This window comes from Nelusetta ayraudi, unplaced genomic scaffold (assembly GCF_046127955.1).
Source record: "Nelusetta ayraudi isolate G7.1 ecotype Tasmania unplaced genomic scaffold, CSIRO-AGI_Nayr_v1 ptg000005l, whole genome shotgun sequence".
NCBI lineage: Eukaryota > Metazoa > Chordata > Actinopteri > Tetraodontiformes > Monacanthidae > Nelusetta > Nelusetta ayraudi.
Genome location: NW_027466055.1, coordinates 6,409,623 through 6,419,460, shown reverse-complemented (window position 1 = coordinate 6,419,460; position 9,838 = coordinate 6,409,623). Strand labels below are relative to the sequence as shown.

General features: G+C 40.3%; 1 protein-coding gene and 2 pseudogenes across 1 annotated transcript in view; 1 reads left to right on the top strand and 2 right to left on the bottom strand.

Moving 5' to 3' along the window:
• Window positions 1-1,859, top strand: part of rec114 (REC114 meiotic recombination protein) — a 34,645-nt gene extending 32,786 nt beyond the window's left edge. The window contains exon 7 of the mRNA XM_076051529.1: window positions 695-1,859. The gene's annotated coding sequence lies outside the window, so the exon portion shown is untranslated. The remainder of the gene's footprint in view (window positions 1-694) is intronic.
• Window positions 1,860-2,631: 772 nt separating this feature from the next.
• On the bottom strand, window positions 2,632-5,437 carry LOC142905022 (UDP-glucuronosyltransferase 2A1 pseudogene; annotated as a pseudogene).
• A 661-nt stretch (window positions 5,438-6,098) lies between these two features.
• On the bottom strand, window positions 6,099-9,417 carry LOC142905014 (UDP-glucuronosyltransferase 2A2 pseudogene; annotated as a pseudogene).
• Between the last annotated feature and the right edge of the window lie 421 nt (window positions 9,418-9,838).

Below are 9,838 nucleotides of genomic sequence, written 5' to 3'. Positions count from 1 at the left end.
AGCTTAGCAACAGTCCTCTGGTGTCGAACGTGGCTTTTGGCTTCATCCTCATGGGACTAGAGAAGCTGGTGGAGCTGGAGTTTGAGTGTCCTTGCAATCCTACATGGAACGGAGTGTTTTCATCAGCATTCTTCATCATTCCTGCCGTCATGGCCTTCACCTTGATGCTGATCATTCAAGGCTGCAGATGTGACACGTGGTGCCGGAAACCCGTCTCCCTGTCCAGCTTTGTTCCTGCTATCGTTTGGCTGATTTTGCTGTTCCTCGACGGCCAATACTTTGCTTGTGCTATGACAGACTGGGAGGGCAGATTTGTACTAGTGGACAAGGCAGCTCCGCAGAAGTGGTGCGAGCCAATAAGTGAGGGAGATGTCACCCCACAAGAACTAATGCTCCGCTCGCAGCAGCTGTTTGTTTTTTCTCAGGTGAGTTGATTTTGTTTGTCTGCTCGCTCCTCGGAGTCGCGCTTCGTTATTTTAATGTCAGTCACATTGACCTTTGCCGTCTACTTGAGAGAGCGTACTGATAGCGTGAATGGCCTTTGGAAACTTGACTTAGCTCTTTTGAATAATGTGTGGATCAAAAATAAGTAGTGCTTACCGACGACTACTACAGTACACAGTCTTACCCAACTCTTTTGTATCCCAGGTTATAGGGATTATCCTCCTCATTTTCATCTGTGTGGGTCTCATAGTGTACGTAATCAGAGAGAGTTGCCATCAAGACGAGGAGATGCAGGAAGCAGATGTTGCTGAGCTCACAGTACTCAGGATGAGCTCCTTACGGACGAGGAGCTCCTGAGAGGACGTACACCGCCCACTACACCTGCTGGCCCCGTGCTGGCACAGACACTTTGTAAATACCTTTTCAAAGATTTTACAATGACTTCTTATTACTTTTGTCGAGAGCTGCGGTTGCTGTGTGTTGTCATTTTGCAAACTGTAAAATGTTTACCGTCATATAAATACATGTAACCGGTCTTATGGTCGTTAATCTCGTATTTCAGCGCACAAAACGTTCAAGGAAATGGTTCAATATTATACATACAAGCGTGTTTTGCTTGCATGATTCCTGCCTTCCTGTGTTAGATGACTAAAGTATTAGCACTGTCATGTCAGACTAATAAGTCTGATGCCACAACCAGAAGCAGTTAGCTTAGCATAAACACAAAAACATTTACAAAAATAGGTCAAAGCAGTCAGACGGGTCTGTCCAAAAATGAAAAATATTCTCTAATTTCACTTCTTAAAGATGCTTATCTGCTCATTTTCTTTTACTTTTTCTCTCTCTCTCTCTTTTTTTTTTTTTGCTTCTGGCATTTCTTTCAAAGTAATGCTGCGTTCAGCTAACTGGCCTTGTACAGCTTTTGCTTTCTACCAGAGACATCATATACTGTATAATATCCTCTCTTTCATTTGATTCTTCCTCCAAGAGAGGTGCTGTCATTTCTTCAACTGAAAATGGTTTCACTCCATGTTTTTATTTTACCCCTTTTTATTAGCTTTGACACCACCTGGCAGCTAATATTTACCAAATACCGTTTGTTTACATCAACTATTGTGCTAGGCACGAATGCCAAATGTGAAGATTTCTCTCAAAGTTGAATAGAACTCTGTATGCTCTTGCTTTCTTAACTGGGTAACAGACATCTCCAGACGTATGAAGGCTCAGAGATTATCAGACGATGCAGAACAAACTTCTACTCCTTGTAACTGACCTGTATAGATGTAAAACTGTTTACATGATGATTCGTACAATGGCTGCCATCAGCCAATAGGGTGTGGATGTAAATTTTGTAAAAGCAGCATTTTTTTTTATTGTTTTGTAATAAAAAAAAGAATTTATTTATTGAAGTGAAACCCTCAGGAATTTTGTATCGTGTCTTTATCCCTCGTTAAGTTCCATAATCCTTCCAAGCGCCAAGTCCCAAGCCGTTGTTGTAATGAGCTTTATGATATTGGTAATATGTACCAATTGACACTTATACAAATTGTTGGCCACCATTTCTATAATATCCAATTAAATTCTCACATCCACAGCAAATTTGCGATTAGGCCAGTTGAGTGTTTTCAGTCATTTCTGTAACACAAAGAAGCATATTAGGCCAGTATGTTACGAGGCAACATATGTGTTTCTGATTTTGCCAAAGTCCTTCCCATTGAGCAGAGTAATACAGACAGACTCTGCATGTCCGTGGATGGACTTTAATGACACTACCTGGACGGCCTTGAGGATGTTGTTAGTTTTATCTCTTCAGCTTCTGCCCACTGCAGACTGAGCGGGGTGTCGCATAATTGGCACACAAGTATAGAACCTAATCAAGAATGGACAGAGACTTTGAGAGGGTGATTTTACAGGTTTTCAGTGAGTGTCAAAGACCATGACAATGAACAGTTTTGTTTGGTTTGCTATCAGCATGGCTGCTCCATCGTGTTACTTGTTACAGTGATAAAGTTAACCTTACACACAAATCATTTAGCCTATCCCAAAATCTCGTGGTGAGAACAGGTTATGACTCCTTATTGAAGCAGGTTCCATACGTACTCTATAGTGGACTGATAAAAAAGATAAATTCTTTCAAATATATCTGACAAAGTTTAATTAAGGTTTTTATTTAAAAACAAAAAACACATCAATTTACTTTTTATTAAATTAATGAAGAGCCATTTTTTCATTTTCTTTCACATCTGTGTTTCTGCAAATTGCAAACAAAGTGAAAAAAAAATCATAAAAATGTGAGCATGTATGTATGTATATACACTACCAGTCAGAAGTTTGGTCACACCTTCTCATGCAATGTTTTTTCTTTATCTTTGCTCCTTTCTACATTGTAGATAGATATTGAAGACCTCAAATATATGAGCAGTATATATGAAATTATGTTGCAAAGAAAACATTGTTAAATAACTCTAAATGTTTTATATGAAGGGGGCTATTTTGAAGAAATTAAAATCTGACTTTTTTTTTTGAGTTTTTTGAGTTATGTGTTTCATTCATTCATTGTTTTGATCCCTTGAGTGAGAATCTATGTTGTCATTAAAATGAAAGAAAAACCATTGCATGAGAATGTATGTCCAAACTTCTGACTGGTAGTGTATATATATGCATATATATCTTGTAAACCAACAACAATTAGCAGTTCACTAGCATTCATTCGTGTTCTTAATTATTAGAAAGTTAGAGAATAACATTGAGGACATCAACTGAAATGTTTACGGTCACATTCAAGCTTAGGAAAAACAATTTGCTTTGTCCCATATGCTTCATTATGAACACATTAATTTGGGGTGTTTATGTTTCAGATTGATTGCTTTTTTTTCTCTTTTTTTTATTCCTATTCACGTTTACTTTTTTTCCTCATACACATAGTGCAAAAACATCTTATTAAAGCAGCAAATGTGCCAAGAATAATCACAAGAACTCCGAGTAAGAAAAGTATCACGTCCACAGAATGGTAGGAATACCAAGGAAGCTTGTAGGACTCGGTTATCAGGTGAGCTGCTCCTTTATGTCTCATGACAAACTCAATCCAGAAGATGGCAGTGTCCAGCGGTTTCATCGGTTGATCTCTGTGCAGACTAGAAAGTCTCTGCATGTTCATCCTGTAGGAGGGATCGTTCAGAACTTCCAACAATGCGTGAAAAAACGTATCTTCATCCATCGTAAAAAAATCAATTATCTTTCCTGCTTTCCTCGCCTCGATTCTGAGTAAATTATCACGTTGGTCAAAGATTAGTGGAAGTCCAAGAATTGGAACACCGTGGAAAAGGGCCTCCTGAACCCCATTCGTTCCTCCATGAGCCACAAATACTTTTGTTTTGGGATGTCCTAAAAGGTCACTTTGTGGCATCCAGTCCACGAGTAAGGTGTTGTTGCCCAGAGTGGCTGGTCGGGCACCTTTGTATCTCCAGATGACTTTTTGCGGCAATCTGGCAAATGCTCCAGCAATGTCGTCAGCAAGGTCCTGGGGAAGTTCTGCAATTAAAGTCCCTAGAGACATAACAATGACCCCATGGTCTCTTGAGCTCTGGACGAATTCCTCCAAGTGTTGAGGAAGCGGTTGTGCGGGTTTGCACTGGAAGCCTCCCATGTAGACAACGTTTGGCATTGTGGGACGAGGGAACTCAAACACAAAGTCCACTCTCATGAGCCAGAGGTCTGCTCCTTGGAAGAGTGACAGAAAATCTACCCCCGGGCCCAAATATGTTTCAATTACTCCTTCATAACTTGGTTTGATAAAGGTTTCTATTTGATAATGCCAAAAACCAAAATTCAATACGTTAACAAATCTCTGAAAGAAGGTCATTTTATCTGTGAACTCTGTCCCTGTCAATGGAATGTAAGATAACGGAGAAGGCGCAATTGAGAAGTGGCCTTCGCCGTGACTGGTCCACCTGACATTGAAAACAATAGGTAAGCCAAAGTGGCGTGCAATTATGATGCCTGCTGGGGTAACGGGGTCTGTTAGTACAAGGTCATATTTGGTATCCCGTATGAACTGCATGACCTGTTTGCTTTCATAAAGCTTCTCGAGAATTTTGGATGTTTTAATATGTATTTCAGCAGACTTTCTCCCCTGTTCCATCTCCAGTTTGAAACGTGTCCAAGCAGACGTTCCTTCCCGCTGAATTGACAGCAACTGGGCCACAAAGTCACTTATGAATTCTTCATCAAATCCCGACTCTGTGTCAAGTGTAATGGAAGTGTAGAATGGCGAAGTTTCCTTGATATACCAGTTGTCTGAGGTACGTATAACGGAAATCTCATGGCCTCTTGAATGTAGGGCTTCGATGATAATTTTCATGTTTATCCAGTGACTTCCATCCACAGGATAAACGAGAATCTTCCCACCGGAAGCCCCAGTCAGACAGAGTGAGCAGACAGCAATCCAAACCAAAGGCCACTGCATTTTTAGTCTAAAAATGAAAAAAATGAATCTTATATAAGACAATTGCTCTTTAAGAGTGTTGAGACCTATAGTTAAAAGAAACAGCAGAATTGCCTTTGAATACATGCCTAATATCATTAAATAGAATTATGTTTATATTTACTCAATCCATTCATTCTGCACAATACTGTAAATATTAATTCACCATCTGCCTGTGTAAGTCCTTTGAACATAGCAAAGTCTACCATAAAAAGCAAACATTGCAATTCATCTGAAAAAAAAACAAGAACCTGAAACCATGTTGAAAACGGTACAAGAACGTATAGTTAAAAAGTAACTCTTGGAACAAGTGTAGCTCTTCAAAACACAATGTCAAAAGAAATTGGGAGAGGTTTACAAAGACTAAAATTACCTGCAGGAAGGCAATGAGACGATATGCTCAGCTCTCCAGGTTCCAACTTCAGTGACACTTTGGAAGTGCAATTTTACGCTTTATATTGATCCTAAGATAAGACAGCAGATGTAAAGGTCATACACAGTGATCCACTCATGCTCACACACCAGTGGCAATACAGTAAAAAAAAGACGCGTATTTTGCCCCACCCTGACAAGTTACTGATACAGTTACTGATTAAGCAATCCTGACCAAATACGTTTTACTAAATATGTAATTGTTTAATGCAACATACTAAAAACACAATGTACCCACATCGAAGAAAATCACATTAATGAGCTCACTTTCTCAGCTAGCCAAGAGCCTTTATTGCACAGAGCCAAAATAACAGCAGTTGAACATCCAGTGTTATCTACTTATTTCCTTTTGGTTCACAGTTTTACAAAAGCCTGCTTTCCTAAGGGGATTTAATTTACTACTATGCTATAAACATGTCTCAAATATAATCAGTAGCAACATATGCAGCTTTGATAAAATTACAACGTCGAAGAGAAATTTAATGCAATTAAATGAGATTTAAAAAAAGAAAAATTATGAGCTGAACATTTTATCTATGACATACAATATAATATAGACTATGATATAGTATTATATACGATAATATAACATCAGACTTACTCAGTAAGATTTGTAATCAAAATAATAAAAGTTAGCAACAACCATGCAGACATGTACCTATTTTTTATGGGTGAACCTGAGCACTGAATCCACTGCATGCAACATTGTTCACAATGACCATATACAATGTTATCATATGCAACCCCATTCAAACATATTTTTTATTGGAATAGGTTTAATTTCATATGCTGAATTTAAACATGTACTCCTGAAGCGTTTAGTCGCGTTTGACTTTTGGTTTACACACAATGCGGCATATACACCTGATAAACATGAAAAAAGCAATAAGCATGAGCAGCACAGCTCCACAAATAAACAAAAATACATCCACAGAGTGGTAGGTGTACCAGGGCACGTTGTTGGCCTCTGGTCTCAGGTGAGGCGCACCTTTGTGCCTCATGACAAACTCTATCCAGAAGAGGGCAGTGTCCATCGGCTTCATGGGCTGATCTCTGTGCAAACTGGAGAGTCTCTGCATGTTCATCCTGTAGGAGGAATCGTTCAGAACTTTCTGCACTGCCTTGAGGAAATTGTCATCTTTGTCCACTGTACCAAGGGAAAGCAGCTCAGCTCCTCCTCTCACTTTCAGACGCAGGAGGTTGTCGTATTGGTCGAAAAATAGAGGTAGGCCTACAACTGGGACACCATGGTACAGTGCCTCTTGAACACCGTTTGTTCCTCCGTGAGCGACAAACAGTTTTGTCTTGGGATGTCCCAGAAGATCATTCTGAGGCATCCAGTCCACTATCAAGGTGTTTGCGCCCAGGTTTGCGGGTCTTTGGCCCTTGTGTCTCCAGATGACTTTTTGAGGCAGCTTGGCAAAAGCTGCAGCAATCTCGTCGGTAATGTCAGCTGGGAGTTTGCTCACAAAAGTCCCCAGAGACATGATGATGACGCCATGTTCTCCGGAGCTCTGCGCAAACTCCTCCAGGTCTGCAGGTAAGGGCTGGGGAGGTTTGCATTGGAAACCTCCCATGTAAACAATATTAGGCATGGTGGGACGGGGAAATTCAAACACAAAGTCTGCTCTCATGAGCCAAATATCTGCTTCAGTCATTAACTGATTATAGTCATAACCAGGACCGAGATATTTGTCACATATTGGCTGATATGCTTTTTTTGCAACCAAGTGATTTTGTGTTTGACTCACTACGTACAAAAGCACATTTTTCATTCTTTCAGCAAAGGTCATTTTATCAGTGTTTCCACTTCCCGTTATGGGAATATATGATATGGGGGAAGGAGCAATAGCAAGATGAGCCTCTACACCAATTAGCCAACGAACATTGTACACCAATGGAAGATTCAGATATTTGGCCAAAATAACTCCACCGCCCCAACAGGGGTCAGTAAGAACGAGGTCAAACTGGCTTCCACGTAAGGTTTTCATTAAATTCTGATCATCGAGCATCGCCGTTACAAAGTCTCCCACAGCTAAGTGAGCATCAACAAATATGCCGAACATTCCAAACATCATGTGGAGAAAATTTGTTACTGGAAGAGACCCCCTTTCAAATTCAATGGTCTTGGATATGATGCCTGTGATAAAATCTTGATCTATTGTTCTCTCTACCTGAACTGTGTAGCTTCTGTAATAGTCAGATTTTTCTTTGATGTACCAGCTTTTATCGGAACGCACAATAGTGATACTGTGTCCTCTAGAGTGCAAAGCTTGTAGCAGGATGTCCATGTTGATCCAGTGACTTCCTTCAGTAGGAAAAACCAAGATGTTTCCGCCTTGACAGGTGGTGGGAATGAGACCGAGCAGCAGCAGCAGTAAAGCACTGTGACACAAAACTGGCCTCATCTGAAAAGAAAATAGTGTTTTTGTTGTTCAGTCAATATATATATAAAAAAAAAATTTAACAGTTTGTCAGATCATGTAAGACAAGACTTACAATTAAAATTCTGACGGAATTAAAAAAAAACAACAACTGGGGATTGAAACATCCTGTTTCAGTGACTTTTGTCACTGTTTAAAACAATGAAATGCAGCAAACTGCAGTACACCAGCAGTATCATATTTAAACATACTCATAATCTCGAGTAATACATGCATACAATTTAAAATGGACAACAGCAAAAATAAATAATTTAAATTGAAGAAAAATAAATGTGCAAATTTTGCAGGCATTCAGTCAGTTTATGTTCAGAGTGTTCTTGACAGCCAAAGTTAGGGATGGTGGCATCAACAGCTTGTAAGATTAAACTGCTTTTTGCTCTTGATCTTACTATCCCGTCTCTCTGAGGGCAGCGGAAAGAACCGAGGGGTTCCAGGGTGTGTGCGGAGATCCTTGGAGATGCAAGAATGCAATGCCAATGGTACGCTCCACTGCCCTCACCCCCTGCTCGAGGTCCCCCCTGCTCCTCCACACACCTGGAGAACCATGCACTAGAACAGTCGATCAAGGATGCTCACAGCTGACCAGTTGATGAGCACGTGTTGAGGTAGGTGAGCTTGTTTGAACTTTCTGAGGAAATACGGTCTCTTGTTGGGCTTTCCCTCATCTGGCGTGAGATGTGTGTGATCCCGGTGAGGTTGGCCAAGATGTGACCTCAGAAGAACTTCGGTTTCTCTGCACTCTCCACTTCCTCCCCATGGATAATGAAGGCAGCGGGTTCAGTGCAGTTGGAGTTACTGAATTCCACTCCGATTCCCTACATTTTGCTGGTCTTTAAGTGACGAAACTCGTTGGTCAGGTGTTGTTGGTTTTTTTTTTTTGTTTGTTTTGTTTTGTTTTACAATACTATTGATTAAGGTCCTATAAAAATTAACTTAATGCCTGCTAATTTAAAACTGTGCTATGTCAAGAGGAAACAATGGTTTAAATCTAACTCAGTTTTGTGTTTTATGACAACTTAGCAGCCAGTTGATTGGCTACACCAAACAATGAAACTGTAGCTAGTAAATTCAAAGTGAGGTGTGTGTGTGTGTGTGTGTGTGTGTGTGTGTGTGTGTGTGTGTGTGTGTGTGCGTGTGTGTGTGTGTGTGTGTGACGTTAATCTAGAACGGTTCCCAGCTACCTCTGCCACAGTAGTAGTCAAGATACGCCCGCTATAAAGATATTTTTAGACACACTCGAACCGGGAACAGTTAGATTAAACTTTTCAGACACTTCCGGGATTCTTTTTCTTCGAGTATAATAAAACTAGACACGACGGTGGTTTTCGATGTTCCTGTTTCTTTTTCTCTTCAAAAGTCAAAAGCGTAAAAAATAAAATAAAATAAAATAAAAACAAATCGCGCCGGTTTCCTCATATGTCTGCTGCAAATCGCGAAATTCGCTTGGTCTCATCATTTAACCTAACAGAAAACAACTATCGAACTGTGTTCGCCTTACTGTGCTTTCGTTTTGTCAATCCCCACACCGCGAACCACCCAAACAAATACGTTCAGCATCCAGCATACAATCAAACCTCTTCTCGAGACATACTTACAGTTGCTTGGTGTCCAGCAGATAAAAAAAAGAAAAAAAAAAAAAACGACACACGGACAGGAGCGCAGCGCTGCCGGAGTGTTGCTGTTTGGAGTGAGTCCAGACTAACGACGTCCAGAAGTGACGAAGCAGGAGGGGTCGATATGACAAAAAAAAGACCGCGGCAATAGCGAAGTTAATGACTGACAAGGCAGCTTTCTCTTCCGCTGCCACTTGTGCAAATCAACAGACATGCCCTTTAAACTGTTGTTTGTTTGTTTGTTTGTTTGTTATTAACACTTCATTGGGTGAAGGGTTCATTTGTTTGATAATTAAGCGTGAGCGTCACACCTTAAAACTCGAGGCAATGGAAATGCTACCGTCTTTGACAGATGCGTCTATTTTGGTTACACTCCTGAAACGTGAGGGAGGAGGAGGAGGGTTTTTGCAATTCTTTGTGTA